This window comes from Pogona vitticeps, chromosome 4, assembly GCF_051106095.1.
Source record: "Pogona vitticeps strain Pit_001003342236 chromosome 4, PviZW2.1, whole genome shotgun sequence".
Lineage (NCBI taxonomy): Eukaryota > Metazoa > Chordata > Lepidosauria > Squamata > Agamidae > Pogona > Pogona vitticeps.
Window position 1 is genome coordinate 155,557,774 of NC_135786.1, and position 16,987 is coordinate 155,574,760.

The 16,987-nt window shown below is 41.5% G+C and overlaps 1 protein-coding gene and 1 long non-coding RNA gene across 6 annotated transcripts in view; one reads left to right on the forward strand and one right to left on the reverse strand.

Annotated features, from left to right (window-relative positions):
* The window catches only part of BCL2 (BCL2 apoptosis regulator), a 179,488-nt gene that overhangs the window by 46,324 nt on the left and 116,177 nt on the right, over positions 1–16,987 (reverse strand). The gene's annotated exons all lie outside the window — the stretch shown is intronic.
* LOC144589196 (uncharacterized) lies at positions 644–16,538 on the forward strand. Its single transcript, XR_013545160.1, has 2 exons — positions 644–1,586; positions 2,687–16,538. It is a non-coding gene; the product is annotated as an uncharacterized LOC144589196 (long non-coding RNA).

Sequence of the window (16,987 nt, forward strand, 5' to 3'; positions counted from 1 at the left end):
TCTGTCAGTGTCAGAGAGATGAACGACAGGGGAGGCAGCAGGGAGAGAAATGTTTGCATGTTTAAAATAGTTGATTAACATCTTAGTTTAATTCAGCATTTGGTATAGCAGAGCATTAAAGAGAATGAACTGTGAGCTGAGAAGTCGGGCAGTTTTTGAATCTCAGCTCAGCATGTATTCATTTGCTGGCCTCATGGAAGTCTACATAGCATTTTTCATAAATGTGTAAGGTGAGGATAGAGACTGGAGTTACAATGACAAACCCTTCTTTCAACCTATATACAACCATCTGACTGTTTGCCCATACTCTAGAACAGCGATGGCAAACCTATGGCACACATGCCACGGCTGGCATACAGAACCCTTTCTGTGGGCGCGCAAGCCATAAGTCATCGGACTGCTATTCCCCCCCCCCCGCAGCCAAACCTCAGGAGGCGGGTGTAGCCGTAATGCTGGCACCTTAACAGGTGGTGGGCCAGGATTCAGAGCAGCTGACACTGGCGGTGGATCTGGAGGGGGATCTCGAGGCACCTCTGTGCCCGGGATTCCCCTTCTGCCGCCACTTCCAGTTCTGCCACTGCAACTTCCGCTTCTGCCGACGCTGCCACCCACCGGTTTTTGTTTTTTCCTTAAGTTTGGGCACTCGGGCCCAAAAAGGTTCACCGTCACTGCTCTAGAATATACTTTTCTTTATCCTGAGAGAAACTAGACAGGGTTATTATCATGATCCTGACTCACATAATACAGAGACAGGACATACTGCTAGGTATTTCTTCATGCTGAAGGCTCACACGTTATCCTGACATAACATGCATGCAATTCTGTGCCATAAAAACCCTGGACAGATCCTTATTTATTTTCCAGCATTTACATGATCAGTTGTGGAACGTTTCAAGGTAACAGTGGGGGGTGTTTTATTTTGTGACTAGTCAAGGCAGCATGCCCCTTCATTCCACTGCAATCAACTCTCCCTTTCAACATCTGCTTTTATATTTCTGGTGCCTACAGTAGCTCAAAAGGATGCATGAAGGGGTGCCAATGAATAACTGAATAGAATAACTGAACAATTCAATAATTGAATCACAGAATAATTGAGTTGGAAGGGACTTATAAGGCCATCGAGTCCCACCCCCTGTTTAATGCAGAAATCCAAATTAAAGCAGATCTGACAGATGGTTGCCCAATTTTCTCTTAAATGTCTCCAGCACTTAAGTGTTCACTACCTCCTGAGGTAATTGGTTTCATTGTCATCCTGTTTTAACAGTTAAGAAGTTTTTCCTGATATTCAGCCAATATCTGGCTTCCCGTAACTTGAGCCCATCATTACTTGTGCTGTACTTTGGGATATCAAGAATAGATCCTGCCCCTCCTCTGTATGACAACCTTTCAAGTATTTGAAAAGTGCTATCATATCTTTCCTCAGTCTTCTTTTCTCAGGGCTAAACATGCTCAGTTCTTTCACTCTTTCCTTATAGGGCTTAGCTTCCAATCCCCGGATCATCTTTATTGCTCTCCTCTGAACATGCTCCTGTTTTGCTGGCATCCTTCTTCAAGTGCAGTGTCCAGAACTGGAGGCAGTACTCAAGGTAAGGCCTAACCAGTGCTGAATAGAGGGGGACTAATACCTCATGGGATTTGGAGACTATACTTCGGTTAATGCATCCTAAAATAGCATTTGCCTTTTTTCAGCCACATCACACTTTTCGCTCATATTCAGCTTGTGATCTACAACAATTCTTTCTCACTCATAGTATTACTGAGTCAAGTATCCCCCATCTTGTAATTGTGCATTCAGCTTTCTCCCCCCAGGTGTAGAACTTTCCACTTATCCTTGTTAAATGTTATTATGTTTTCAGCCCAATGCTCAAGCTTATCAAGATCTTTTTGAATTTTTTGCCTGTCTGCCAAGGTATTAGCTATTCTACCAATTTGTGTCATCTGTTAATTTGTTAAGCATTCCCTGCACTCCCTCATCCAGATAGATCATTAATAAAAATGCTGAAGAGCATCGGACCAGGACTGAGCCTTGTGATACCCCACTTGTTACCTCCTCCCAGTCTGAGAAGAAGCTATTGATCAGCACTCTGAGTATGATTCTGTAACCAGCTGTGTATCCACCTAACACTTGTGCCCTCCACCCCACACCATAATTAGCTTGCTAATCAGAATATCATGGGACACTTTGTCAAAGGCTGAATTTGGAAGTGCATTTGGAAGCCAGCTGCAAGAAGGTATAACACAATTTGTGCTAATGTAGAAACAACCTATAGTGAAATTTTGCAGACTACAGTGGGGTAAAAAGCACTGTCGGGATTCTTCCAGGAACTCAGAAATTACTTTTAGAATGGTCCAGGCGAGATAACTTGAAAATGCCCCCCATACTGTTGCACAAGTGTGATGCCCAAGGGAAGATAAAAAGCAGGAACTCAAATTGGCTCTGTACCATGCCCAAAGGCAAGATTAAAGCAAATAGCCAAGAGCACTAATCATGAATATGGTTCTCTTTTGATCATATCCAAACTAACTTGGCCTTCATTAAATAGACCCATACTAACAGTGAATGGGATCTTTATACCCGTCAGCAAAGGGGAAACTAGGACACCATTTGGTTACAAACCATCCTTTGAGAAAGGAGCTAGATATGTTACCAGGGCTGTGTTGAATCATGTTCTCTGTTTTATTTCAGACACACAGAAGGCGGTTTAAAATAATAGAAGAAGAGAGCCTGTTTTTAGTAGAAACTGGAAAATGGACTTCACCTGAATGTTCTGTATCCTTCGCTTGGCTTCATTTCTCTGTTTTTCTTAGGAAATCCAAACAAGCTTTTCCTGTTCCTCATGTTTGTGTATAGAAAATAAAAAAAATCTTTTCTTAAAAAAATCAGAGGTCAGGGAGAAAAATCTAGAATTTCTTATTTAAAAGCCTTGCTTTAATCTCACAAAAACATAGAAGAATGCAAAGCAGACATATGTCAGTGCCTGGCTTACTCCTCCCCCCCCCCCCGGGTGAACTATATTCAGTGCATTATTATCTATACTACAGTTATTGAGCGTGTTTTGGTGGTAGCATTAAAATATTGTAAAGATTGTCTGGAGACCTATAATCACAAGGCCTGGGGAAGCAGGGAAAGGATTCCCATTGGCCGCCACTGGTTAAGCTGTTCAAACACAAGCAAAGGCAAGAGGGGCTGCTGGTTACCAGTCTGCCCCCAGGTTACCAGTCTGGGGGTCAGGACCCTGAAGGGGGGTTCAAAGTCTTTTCTGGAGGGTTGTCAAAATTATTTTTAGTTTCAATTATTTCTATATTCATTATATTATTTCTATATTCATATGATATACAGTGCTGTTTTATTTTAATACTCTTGGCCCACAGATGGATAATTTTAATCTGAACCAGAACTGCAGGCATGTTAAGAGTTCATCATTTCTGTAGCCTTTTGCGTAGATTTTCTGTTCATGCATCCATATCAGTCCCACCTAGTCTGAAACAGACATTCTTGCTTGTTTCTCTCTGCTTCTCCACATCCACATTTGGAGGACTGACATCAGCCTTTGGGGCTGGAGCATTAGCCTGGCTCAAAGAGGCCTGAATGGGGTGAACATGTGGTGTACCCCAGGAACACTGATACCCAAGATGGTGACAGGATTGAAAAGTTGTTGCCACCACGGCAGTGGTGTGTTTTGCTCTACCTGAGTCTCTGGCTCTTCCAAGAGCATCAATGGAGGCTCAGTGAAGGGAGAGGGGACCTGGGCATTTAGATACTTCCAGGCCTCACCGGAATCATGGAGGACGAAGGCAAGGGGGCCAAAAGTTGAGGGTGCAGAACCAGGGAGGGGGTGAGGCATGGGGCAGGGCCTGTGGAAGACGTGTTTACTTGGGATGGGGGAGGGGCTCTTCACTGAGGGGGCTGTTGGGGGGGTGGAAACATGAAGGGTCATCTGCACACCCCAAAAAGTAAATTAAACTCAAAGTGTATTTATATTTTTTCCTTCTCAGATTTTATCTGGTGTATTATTACATTAATATTAATATACATTTGGGCACTATTTTAATGTGTTTTATTTACCACGTTAAAATACATTTTATGCAAATATGGCGGGGACTGCCAGTTACTTGGCTATTTTAAAAGGGGCTGAAACTGGAAAAAAGAATGGGAAACACTGGTGTAGGAAAACAGCAGGCAGGGCTCTTGGAAGGCAGGCGAGCCACACAAGAACAGGCCCATACTAGAAAAGGATGATTGGAACACAGGCCAAGAGGAAAGGCCCAAAGAAAAGATCCAAAGGTGGGAGAGCAAGCTGAGAAGACAAACAAGTATGAGGTGAAATGTTTACACTAGGGGATTAAAGCAGTATCGAAGACCAATACAGTATTTACATATTGATCTGAAATTTGTGGAGAAATCTCTGTTTTCTGGCTACTGGTATATCTTCAATTATACATTTGGTACAGGATATTCACTTAATGCTATCTGTGAATGTTTACAGAATTCATGGATAGGCTCAGAATATATTTTCTTTGGGCAATGGGAGGTAGCCAAAAGTCACCAGGCCCCATTTCATGTAACATGCCTTTTATATCCAGTGGTACTATAAGAGTGATTAGCATCCTAATTATGGTACTGTATGCTCAGTCCACAATTTAATGAGAAAGTATTTCAAAGCCTTTGGGTGAGAAAACAAATGCTGCAATGGAGGAATTACCCTCAGATCAAAAAGCAAAGCAAAGTGAGCTGCTTAAAGCACTCTCTGGGGCAGTTTACAATTTAATTCTGCAGGCTACACATTGCCCATGCCCCCCACAAGCTGAGAATTTAATTTACCAACCTTGGAAGGCTGGAAGGCTAAATCAATCTCAAGCCGATTACCTGAATCCACTGAGATTAAACTCAGGCAGTGAGCATAGACTTGGCTGCAGTACTGCAGTTTAACTGCTTTGCCACAAGGTCCACAAAATTATTTTCTTCAGTTAAATGAATTGTAAAGCCCCTGACAAACACTGCACATTTAGAGCAAGGATGGGATCCAGGCTAAGGCTGTATATGCACAATCCTCCACATGAATTCTGACGTAAGACTCAATGCAGTCAGCAGGAGTCCCTTCAGAGCAAACATGCACAGGAATACAGAATGACAGCTGAGTCTGACTAAAAAAATACAGTTCTATATAAATCTACACAGAATTTAATAGGGTGAAGGATAAATAAACCTATCTGTTTTGCTTTCTGTGGCATTTGCAGTTTATTCAAGCATTGGCTGTTCTATCTCACTTTTAAAAATCAATTTGTGAACTGTGTTAAAAGTTCACATACATTTAAAAAAAAATTCATGGCCACGAACATTCTTACATATTTCTTCATGTTGTTTTCACCAGTACATACATTTATGCAAGAACGCATGGGCCAGTATGCAATTTGTGCCTCGCATTACAACGTTAATTCGTTCCAGCGAAATCACTGTAGAACGAAAACGTTGTAAAGTGAAAATAAAAAAGCCACTGAAACGCATTAAAACCTGGTTAATGCATTCCAATCGGCTAAGAACTCACCGTCCAGCGAAGATCCTCCATAGGGGCAGCCATTTGTGGGTGCCTATGCAGCGAAAAATGGCTCCTAAACACAGCGGGGTGCCTTTTTGAGCACCCGGTGGCCATTTTGGAAACCCGACGATCAGCTGTTTTGATCGTCAGGAAGAGAAAATTGGTTCCCAAAACAGGGAACTGATCATTGCGCAGCAAAATTCCCCCATTCAAAACGTCATTTTGCGATCGCTTTTGCGATTGCAAAAACCTCGTCGTAATGCAGATTCATCGTTAAACGAAGCGCCCATCTTGCGAGGCACCACTGTACCTGTATATAATTTCCATACTGTATTTGTGTACAACTTCCCCTAATATACATTCAATTTTTAAAATGGGAAAATCACATCACAAAGTTCATGACTGTGCACAGAATCAAGGGATAATTGTGTTCCTGTTTGCATTTTAGTTTGGGAAGTACAGTTCTTATCCAGATGTGAACCAGTCATTTCTTATCCAGATGTGAACCAAAAGAATGGTAACTCATCCCTAAATAGGATTAGCTTTCAAGGAAGTATGTACAAATCACAAACTTCATCTGAATCCATCCCAAAGTACATAAAATCGAAGGGAAGCAATTATCTTCCTATCACTCTAATGGTGTCAATATGTACTGATGTATCATGTGAAGAAATCCATATTCTGGTATTATCAGCATCCACTTAGTGAAAAGTCTCCATTTTCCAAATCAAATTTTATATATCTGTTATATGCTGGGTTTACTTTATTTGCCTTCTGATTTTAAAGGTTTAGCTTACACTTGGGTCATGTTTTCCAGCATTTTCTTGGCAAACATAAGGTAAAGGTTCTTTTATAAAGAATTAAAAAAAAGAAATCTGATAGTCTCACCCAATTACATAACTCCGGGAATTGAGGCTTAAAGAAAAGCACTAAGCATCATGAGAGTTCAAAATGTGAACTCTGGCAACAGTACTATTTCTTGGCAGCTCACTTCAAAGAATTTCAGACCTACCTGTGGCTGCCATGAACCTGCCTTCCAGATAGCTGCATTGCCAAGTTTCACAACATCATTCACAGAAAGACTCAGGGCAAAGCTAAAAGGTATGACCTCAGTGACCTTTGATAGAGTATAAAATATACTGTCAACATGGGTTTGGATCTATGCAGGTGAAATCCCACACTTATGAATTTTAGTCAACAGATGCCATGGCAACACAGCCTTGAGATCATAATTATTATACCATAGCTGCATGATAGTGTAGCTATGTTGTTGTGCAGCAAAGCAAGATCAGCATTTTGGAAGGCAATTCTAAAAATGGGGACAGCCCAAACAAAAAATTATAACTTTGAAACTGGACTTTGGACCAGTACCAAATTTGCCATAGGTGTAGCAAACAGATAGCTCTTGTTGTATCCTAAATTTTGGGAAGTTTGGGCAAAAATAGCTCCTATAAACTGAAAATACCAATCCTGCTTATCTTGAAAGAGAATGGTTGGCCCTGCCCACTTTTTTTATTTGGGAAGGATCCAGGCTGCAGGGGCTGAAATACTGATCCACAAAAGAGTCAAGACTCTGCTCAAAAAGAGGTTACTTACCTGTAACCATAGTTCTTCAAGTGGTCCTCTGTGAATCCACACAAATGGGTTTTACTGTGCCTGCATTCACAGAGGCCATGAAGAAGAACCTCAATTCAATCCAGATGGGTCCAATGGACTCAGGTTTGACTCAGCCTTCCATCCTACTGAAGTTGGTAAAATGAGTACTCAGGCTGCTGGGGGACAAGTTGTTGTTTGCATAATTATGTTATAAACCATCCAGAGATAACTCTAGCGCTATGGGGCGGTATATAAGCAGCACATTTTGCTTTTAATCATAGACAAAGGTATAGAACAAGGGAGTATTTTATCTCCCTATCTGTTCAAGCTATGTGCAGAATACATCACACACAAAAATGGTTTAGATTCAGATGAAGAAAGAGTGAAATCTGGGGGAAGAAACATTAATAATTCAGCATATACAGAACAGATGATGCCATAGTATTGGCAGAAAGTAGCAATGACTTGAAATAACTACTGCCGGAGATAAAAGAAAAGTTAAAAGTAGGATTTCAGCTAGACATTAAGAAGACAAAAATTGTGACTACAGAACAAATGAACAACTTTCATGCTGGCAATAAAGAAATTGAAACTATACGTCAGTGCATTCATTAATCCAAACAGAGACTGCAAAAAAGAAATCAGGAGATGGTGATTTAGAACAGTAACTATGAAAAGAACTATAAAAGTTCCTTAAAATCTTTGTATCACTGGACCCCAAGGTCAAAACATTCCATAAGCTATTACTTCCAGTTACCATGTACAGATGTGAAGGATGGATAGTGAAGAAAGTTGACAGGAACAAATCAATGCATTTGAATTATACTGTTGGAGGACAGGTTTTTGGATACCAAAAAGCTAGAAAGACAGATAGGGTTCCAAATTAAATCATGCCTTCAACCAAATCAAGTAAAGTGGCCAAAATATTATTGCGGAATTATGCTGATGAAACGGCTATGGCATAACTCACAGAGCAGAACTGCTGCTAATTAATGAGCTACCACTGGGGGGCCTGATCATATGACAAGCCACCCAAGTGGCACACAATGAAGAATCCAAGAAGTGGCTCATTAATGAAGCTGCAGTTTTTTCACTGTGAGTTATGTCATTGCTCTTCTGTCAATGTAACTTTGCAATAGGATTTTGGCCACAGATATTTTCTGCCTCAAATATGATGTAACCCAGAGTTTATGTGGCTCATAAGGTTAAATCACGTGCCACCTGTGTGGCTTTGGGCAAACTGCAGGGTCCACAGTATCACCAAAAATGGACTGGTATATCAATTCTGAATACTTCATATTTAGAAAAATCTAGGAGGGTTGCAGAAAGCTGGAATCAACCTGATGGCATATAATTTCACTTTATTTAATTTGATGTCAGGCAGCTGGTATAGCTTAGTAGCTTGAAGCACCTGGAGGCAAAACCAGCAGGAATTCAAACCCCACTATGCCTTTCAGAAAAGTGGCCAATTGAAGAACACCCAGAATGTGTGTGGCTGATGAGGTTACATGCCCTGCCACCTGTGCAAACTTGAGCAAGTTTCACAGTCCCGGAGCACCACTAAAAGAAAGGGCTATCACGTTATATCTAGAAACCCCTATGAGAGTCACCATAACTTTGAAGAAGATTGACAGCAAATAATGAAAATTATTAAGCATGTTTACGATTGTTATTAAGCATGTTTACGATTGAACCCATATGTCAAAGGAGTTTTCAATAATATTTTTAATATTTAGGAGCCTTTCGAGAGGGGCTGCCTTATTATTTCTCAAGAATGGGAGAAAATGAACAGGTTCTAAACTCAAACATCTATTATAGCTTTTCCACAGGCAGATAATGGTCAAATAATATAAGTTCACACACTCCAAACTGTTATTGCAGCCTGCTAGTCTTGTATTATCTGCCTCGCCTGGGTTTTATACAAGCACGTTCCCCAAAGAGCTATTAGTCACACTTTTCTTGAGGGAAGAATGGCATTGCTGCCAATGAACGTTCGGTTCCATTCAGAAGGCAGACTTGGTCTGCCTGGGGTATTGATTATGCCATCACTTACCCAGGTGATTTATCTTGCAACCATGTTTCTTTTCCTCCTAAAAGTAGGCTTGGATTCTATCTGGAAGTACAAGCAATTACTAAAGCAGACATGGACTCTGTCATGGATGATCCTCCAAAATCCTGAGATGGCTATAATGAACCTTTTGCAGCAATGCCAGGTGCGAAGAAGCAGAATGGGAGCAAATTTTACCTTCTTATCAGGAAGATGAGTTACAGGATTTAATGAAAATGATAAAGAGGCTTTAGAAATATGGCAGCTGCAGCTTTAATTTTACTAAAGTGTGTAATTTGCTTTTGTTTATGCTGTCATTACAGCATATTTCTTGCTCACCCAAAATATTTGTTTATCTGTTAAAATAAACTCTATTCTTCTTTTATAGTTCAGGAGGACACTGATTTTTAAAGTCAAAACTGACCTTGGCAGAATATGAACAAACTGCTATCTCAACAAATATTTTATTTTATGTTGCCAACACATGCACATCCTGCAGATCAAGAGTTACTTTACAGCTGGTTGTCTAGGTTTTTCTTAAACAATTGTCATTGATTCTATGGGAAATAGCTACACAAATTGCCTTCCCTAACGTGGTCATATTATTCATGCATGCACACCTGCACCAAAGCAGACACCACACTGCAGGACACACAAGTAATAGGATCTTAAGTGCAGCAGGACCCCCAGATCTGTTGGAGATCAATTTCAAGCCCCCTCCCCAGATGCTGAAAACACAGATTACAGCGAACACTAAAATGGTGCCTCGCTTAACGACGATAATCTGTTCCAGGAAAATCGCCGTTAAGTGAAAACATCGTAAAACGAAATTAAAAACCCAATTGAAACACATTGAAACCCTTTCAATGCGTTCCAATGGAGCAAAAACTCACTGTCCACCTCCATATAGCAGCCATTTTCACTGCCTGTATAGTGAGGAATCCGTCCCTAAACACAGCGGGGAGCCATTTTAAGCACCCGGCGGCCATTTTGAAACCGCCGATCAGCTGTTAAAAAACACATCATTTTGCGAAGAATCAGTTCCAGCAATTGTGATCACAAAAAGATCGTCACACAGCAATTTTGTCGTAATGTGAGGTGCCACTGTATTTTAACAGCAAAGGCTATACATAGCATGGTCTCTGACGCCCTCTAGTGGCTGGTCCTGGTAATAACACTGTGGAAATTTATTTCTCCAATGAACAGATTGTCTTTAGAAATATTTTTTTCTAGGTTTTATCTTTAAATATTTTTAATATTTTCAGACTGTGGATAAGTGAACCAGCAGATACTGATCCCATGGATAAGTGGGAATTTCAACCAATTACAATAAGATTGAAAGAGAATATTAACACTGTTGAAATGACTTTTGTGGGGAATGGATCTTAAAACATGGTTAGGGAGAAGAAATCTTCCTCCCTTTTTCTCCTATCAAGATAGGTGAAGAGAGAATGAAAACCTTTATCCCTATATTTAACTTCAGGGATGGTCTTAAAAAGAGGGAAAAATAATCTCTATGTTATTCAGGGAAGCTCCATTTTCTGCTCTAAATCTGTTTGTCTAAGTGTCACGAGATAATGCTTGTGCCAGTTTTGCTTGGCTACCCACCCATCCAAACAGACCTATAGCAAAATGTAAAGAAGCTTCACTTTACAATGATTCCTTTCCCTTCCTGACTGTTTCCAACAGCTTGTTAATCAAAACGGAAAATCAAAGACAGCAACACTAAGTAGAAAAATTATACTACAGTGGTGCCTTGCTTAGTGATTGCTCCGTTGAGCGATGAAATCGTTTAGTGACTTTTTGCGATTGCAAAAGCGATCGCTTTGTGATGGTCCCTATGGACCCCATTTTTCGCTTTGCGATGATCGCGGCGAAGCGATCATGGCAAAGCGGCCCTTTTTTAACAGCTGATCGGCGGTTTCAAAATGGCCGCTGGGGAAACAAAATGGCCACCCACTGTTTTTCCTCGCTTAAGAGGCAGTGAAAATGGCGGCGCTATGGAGGATTTTCGCTTTAAGGTGAGTTTTTAAGCCCATAGGAATGCATTAATCGCGTTTTAATGCGTTTCTATGGGCTTTTTAATTTTGCTTAGCGATGTTATCCCTTAGCAATGTTTTTTCTGGAACGGATTAACGTCACTAAGCGAGGCACCACTGTATATTCAAAGTTCAAGGAATGTAATATTGACCTGGGGTTCAATCCCAGGTAGCCAGCTCAAGGTTGACTTAGCCTTCTATCTTTCTGAGGTAGGTAAAATGAGTACCCAGCTCGCTGGGGGGGGGTAATGTGTAGCCTGCATAATTAACTTGTAAACTTCCCAGAGAGTGCTTGAAGCGCTATGGGGCGGTATATAAGCAGCACACTTTTAATATAGGGTATCCTTTGAAAGAGTAATGACTACAAAAGAGATAGAAAAATCTTCAGTCGTTAACAGTGGTCTTTCTGTTGGGTCCTGATATTTCTGGGAAAGCATGTAAGGGCAGCATGATGAATAGTAGACCGATTGTATCTAAGGCCTCCACCCCTGTTGAGTGAGGGATTTTCTTTATGCACCCTTGTAATGAGGGTGAAAGAAGAGAGTGCAAAAAATGGTCTGAAACTCAACATCAAAAAAACTAAGATCATGGCCACTGGTCCCATCACCTCCTGGGAAATAGAAGGGGAAGATATGGAGGCAGTGACAGATTTTATTTTCCTGGGCTCCATGATCACTGCAGATGGAGACAGCAGCCACGAAATTAAAAGACGCCTGCTTCTTGGGAGGAAAGCGATGACAAATCTTGACAGCATGTTAAAAAGCAGAGACATCACCTTGCCAACAAAAGTCCGAATAGTCAAAGCTATGGTTTTTCCTGTTGTGATGTATGGAAGTGAGAGCTGGACCATAAAGAAAGCAGACCGCCAACGAATTGATGCCTTTGAATTGTGGTGTTGGAGGAGACTCTTGAGAATCCCCTGGACTGCAAGGAGAACAAACCTATCAATTCTAAAGGAAATCAACCCTGAGTGCTCACTGGAAGGACAGATCCTGAAGCTGAGGCTCCAGTACTTTGGCCATCTCATGAGAAGAAAAGACTCCCTGGAAAAGACCTTGATGTTGGGAAAGTGTGATGGCAAGAGGAGAAGGGGACGACCAAGTATGAGATGGCTGGACAGTGTCTGCGAAGCAACCAACATGAATTTGACACAACTCCGGGAGGCAGTAGAAGATAGGAGGGCCTGGCGTGCTCTGGTCCATGGGGTCACGAAGAGTCAGACACGACTAAACGAACGACATTTATGGCATCCTGTTAACGACCCATGACAATGGGTGGAGAAGGACTGCAGAAGTGTGATTATCCCTCACCCTCTGTCCTTTGTCCATCTAAGGAGCCTATATAATCAGGGGTCTCCTACCAGCTTTCCTCAGACTGAAGAAGCTACCTGTGGATGAGTAGCGAAACACTTGAACCTAATAATGGGTGCGATGTAATCATATTTTAATGCCATGCTTGTATTTCTCTTTGTGTTGGTCCTGCTAAGCAGGACTTGTCAGCATCCTTGGCGAGGATTGTAGCAGACCTTCTATCAAACCTTGCCTGATCCCCTACTAAAATGCAATTCTAGGCTCATGCTTGATGCAGGACCAATCAGCTACTTCAAATTGTTATATTAATGTCCTACGACGTCCCCACTCAAAATCACTGCAAGGTGTTATACAGAATTAAGAATTAGCCACTTATGTTATAGGGCCGCTCAGAATGGGGCTATGTGACTTAAAAGTAAACTGACAGGGGCCTACCAAAAGAGAAGGCGGCCCATGGATTTCACTTTAACTGAGATCCCTTCAAATCTGGAGAAAGTCTGTTTGGGCTGGAATTGATCCATACTGTGTAGGCAACGTACAGACCAATGCTTTTAATTCAGACAACTGTTCTGCCTCCAGAAATGACCACTGTTGGAACTCCAACAAAAAGAGCCCCTGTGAATAGATATATAGAAGAATAACAATAAAAGGGCTGGGCATTGTATTTCCCATCTTCCAAAAGATACGTGCTCCAAGATTACCAGCGCTACCCCGCCTGTGTGAATTTCCACGGGTGAGGGAGGATTCAAACTATGGTGTCCTGAAACCTAATATGTAATTAGGTGTTGATGACTATTTCCCGGTGTCATTCAACAGTACATGTGTGGTCTTACACTTATATACCTTAGAGTGGTAGCAAGAGAAAGAGAGAAATTTGCAAGACATTCAGTGCACTTTGGGAAAACAGTAAAATATCTGAAAACCAAAAAAGGGGTGTGTGTGGGGGGGGGCGGTATTTCAGAACCGAGTGGGGGATGATGACCCACATATATATGAGAAATGACTATTCTAATTAAACAAACCAACCCTGCACACAGAAAACTAGATGTCTCATTTACAGATTTCTCATTCTCCTTTCCTTTTTTAAAGCTCTTCTGGGGAGGCCCTTTTCTCAATTCTCAGTGCATAGCATTCCATAGCCTGAGAGGAGCCACTGAGAAGGCCCTCTCTTAACATCCTCACTGGAATTGAGAGAAGAGCCTCCCCAGAAGATCTTAAAAGACAAGAAGACTCATAAGGGATAATACTATCCTTCAGGCAGCCTGGACACTAGCCATATAGAACTTCATAGGTCATAGCCAGCACTTTGAATGGCGACCAGAAATAGACCAGCAACTACTAAAACTGCCATAATAACCGAGTTATATGCTTCCCATAACCAGCGCCAATCAGCAGTGTGGCTGCAGTATTTTGAACCAACTGAAGTTTCTAAAAACTCTCCAAAGGCAGCCTCACATACAACATGTCATGTAATCCAAATGGGATCCACCTAAGGTGTATGACACTATAATCAAATGAAACATCTCAAGGAATGACTGAGCGCAGCTGGTTCATCAGCTTTAACTATGTGACGATACTACAGGCCACTGCTGAGACCTGTGCATCGAACCCCAGGAACACACCCAAGCTGCAAACCTGACTTTTCAGGGGCAGTATAATCCCAGCCAGTACAGGTTGAATCCCTATCCCCTGATCTGCCTTTTGACTCACCAGGAGCACCTTAGTCTCTCTCTCTCTCTCTCTCTCTCTCTCTCTCTTTTGGATTAAGGTTCAGCTTGTTTTCCCTCACACAGAGGTTGGGAGTTCAACTGTGCCTCCTTGACAACGGGCCAGAACTTGATGATCCACAGGGTCCCTTCCAGCTCTGCAGTTCTAACATTATTACTACTCATACCATCTTCCTTGCAATCTGATGGAAAGGAGAGACAAGAGTTTTACCTCATCAGTTTCTGCAGGTGCTGTGCTATCACAATGAGCTATTCCATGAATTCAGGTGCTGTATTTCTCAGTAAAGGTATCACTAGGCACCCGATTCCCTCCAAAACACATCTTATTATTTTTATGTGGAAAGTAGGAACAAATCTTAACAAGATTATTTTCACAAATATAAACACAGCACTTTGTAATATTAACCATAGGCTGAACATTACCTTTGTCTCTATGCATATGGAGCGAACAACAGACGGCAGAAATAAGAAAACATGAAGTGAAAGACATTGAAGTTCATAGAGCTGAAAATGTGGAAACAATATTTTAAAAACATTTCTGAAAACTATAAACTTTACTGCCTCTGTTCTTTCAAATAAACCACACATTGAACTAATAAATATGCAAAGTACATATTTTATTTTGCCCATGTGTTACAGAAATGTTGGGAATCTCTTTGCTTTTTTGCTTTGTATGACATAGTATCGGATCCTTTTGGCTTGAAACAAGAGAAACATAAACCCAGCTTTGATTAGTTTCCTTAAACCATTAACCTAGACAGATTTAGCACAATGAAATCAAAGTTCTTAAATATCTAATTACATACAAGTAGAGCCTGGGAAAGATAAAGGAAGGAGGAAGAAATCAAATTGGGCTTACAAAAAAAGCACTCAGGTGAGAAGAACTGAAAGCAGTAAGAAAATTGTGCTGGCAAGATTAATACATGGTTGATGTATGCAAATTTAATGAAAGACCTATTCAATCATTACCTGCCTAGGTGTTACCAAAGCAGAGAGAGGACGAGCACCTCCCCCATCAATTTATCTGCATGGAACAAGGTATATCCAAAAGAGGAGAAACTTCTGCTCATCACTTATGAGTAAGCTCTACACATAAGCATAGTGACATAGCATTTTCCCTCAGACAGTTGCAGGAGAAATGTAGGGAACAACGACAGCGACTCTTTGTGGCCTTCATAGATCTTACAGAGGCCTTTGATTTGATTAGCAGGGACGGCATTTTTAAAATATTTCCTGAGATTGGATGTCCACCTCATCTCCTTAACATCATCAGGTCCTTTCATGAGGAAATGAAGGGCACTGTAGTTTTTGATGGCTCAACATCAGATCCCTTTGACATTCGAAGCAAAGTGAAACACGGCTGTGTCCTTGCACCAACCCTGTTGGATTTTTTTTTATTTTTATTTTTTTTGCTGTCATACTGAACCATGCCTTTGGAACTGCAACAGAAGGTGTCTATCTCTGGACTAGATTAGATGGAAAGCTATTTAATCTCTTTATATTGAAAGTGAAGACCAAAGTCCAGCCAAGATGCATGCGGGACTTCCTCTTCGTCAATGATGTAGCTGTTGTTGCCCATTCTGCTGAAGACCTCCAACAACTCATGAATCGTTTTAGCAAGGCCTGCCAAGACTTTAAAATCATCCTGAAGAAAACACAAGTCATGGGCCAGGGAGTGGACTCATATCCTTCTATTACCACCTCCACACAAGAATTGGAGATTGTTCATGACTTTGCGTACCTTGGCTCAAAGATCTCTGACACACTCTCCCTAGATGTTGAGCTGAATATACGCATTGGCAAAGCAGCTACAGTACCATGTTCTCTAGACTCACAAATAGAGTATGGCTTAATAAGAAGCTGACAGCATATACCAAGATCCAGGTCTATAGAGACTGTGTCCTGAGTATACTCCCGTACTGCAATGAGTCCTGGACCCTTTGTTGCACGGCAGCAGAGGAAGCTGAACACATTCCATATGCATTGTCTCCGACACAGTTTTGATATCACATGGCAGGACAAAGTTCCAAATAGAGTAGTTCTAGAATGAGCTGGAAGTTTTAGCATGTATACATTACTGAAACAGCAACGTCTACGTTGGCTTGGGTATGTTGTTAGAATGGCTGATGGTTGGATTCCAAAAGATCTCCTACATGGAGAATTAGTGCAGGGAAATCGCCCCAGAGGGAGACCATAGCTGTGATACAAGGATACCTGTATTTGCACGCAGGATCTCAAGCCCTTAGGAATGGACCTCAACAGATGGGTCCATTGACATCTGACCATTCAGCCCAGAGGCAGGCGGTGCATCATGGCCTTTCTCTTTCTGAAGAGATACTTGTCCAGCAGGCCAAGGCAAAGAGGCAGTCCCGGAAGCAGCAAAATCAGGGAGCTGGACAGGGGACAGATTGTATTTGTCTTCAGTGTGGAAGGGATTGTCACTCTCGAACTGGCCTTGCTGTTCCAAGTCCTCTATTCAGAGCACGTTACCATAGTCTCTCGAGACTGAAGGATGCCTAAGCTAACACATAAGGAGAAACGCAGTACAGTACTCACCATGTACTTTTTGTGTACTGTATCTATTTTTGTTAATTTACCTTTACAATTTACTCTAAATCCAGTGGCTTGGATCCTTCCACTCTCAGCCTACCCATACTTGCTTTGGATGTTTGCCACCAACTTTCGGATGCCCCAAAAACGTTGGGAAGGAGAGTTTTCTCCATAAAGTAAT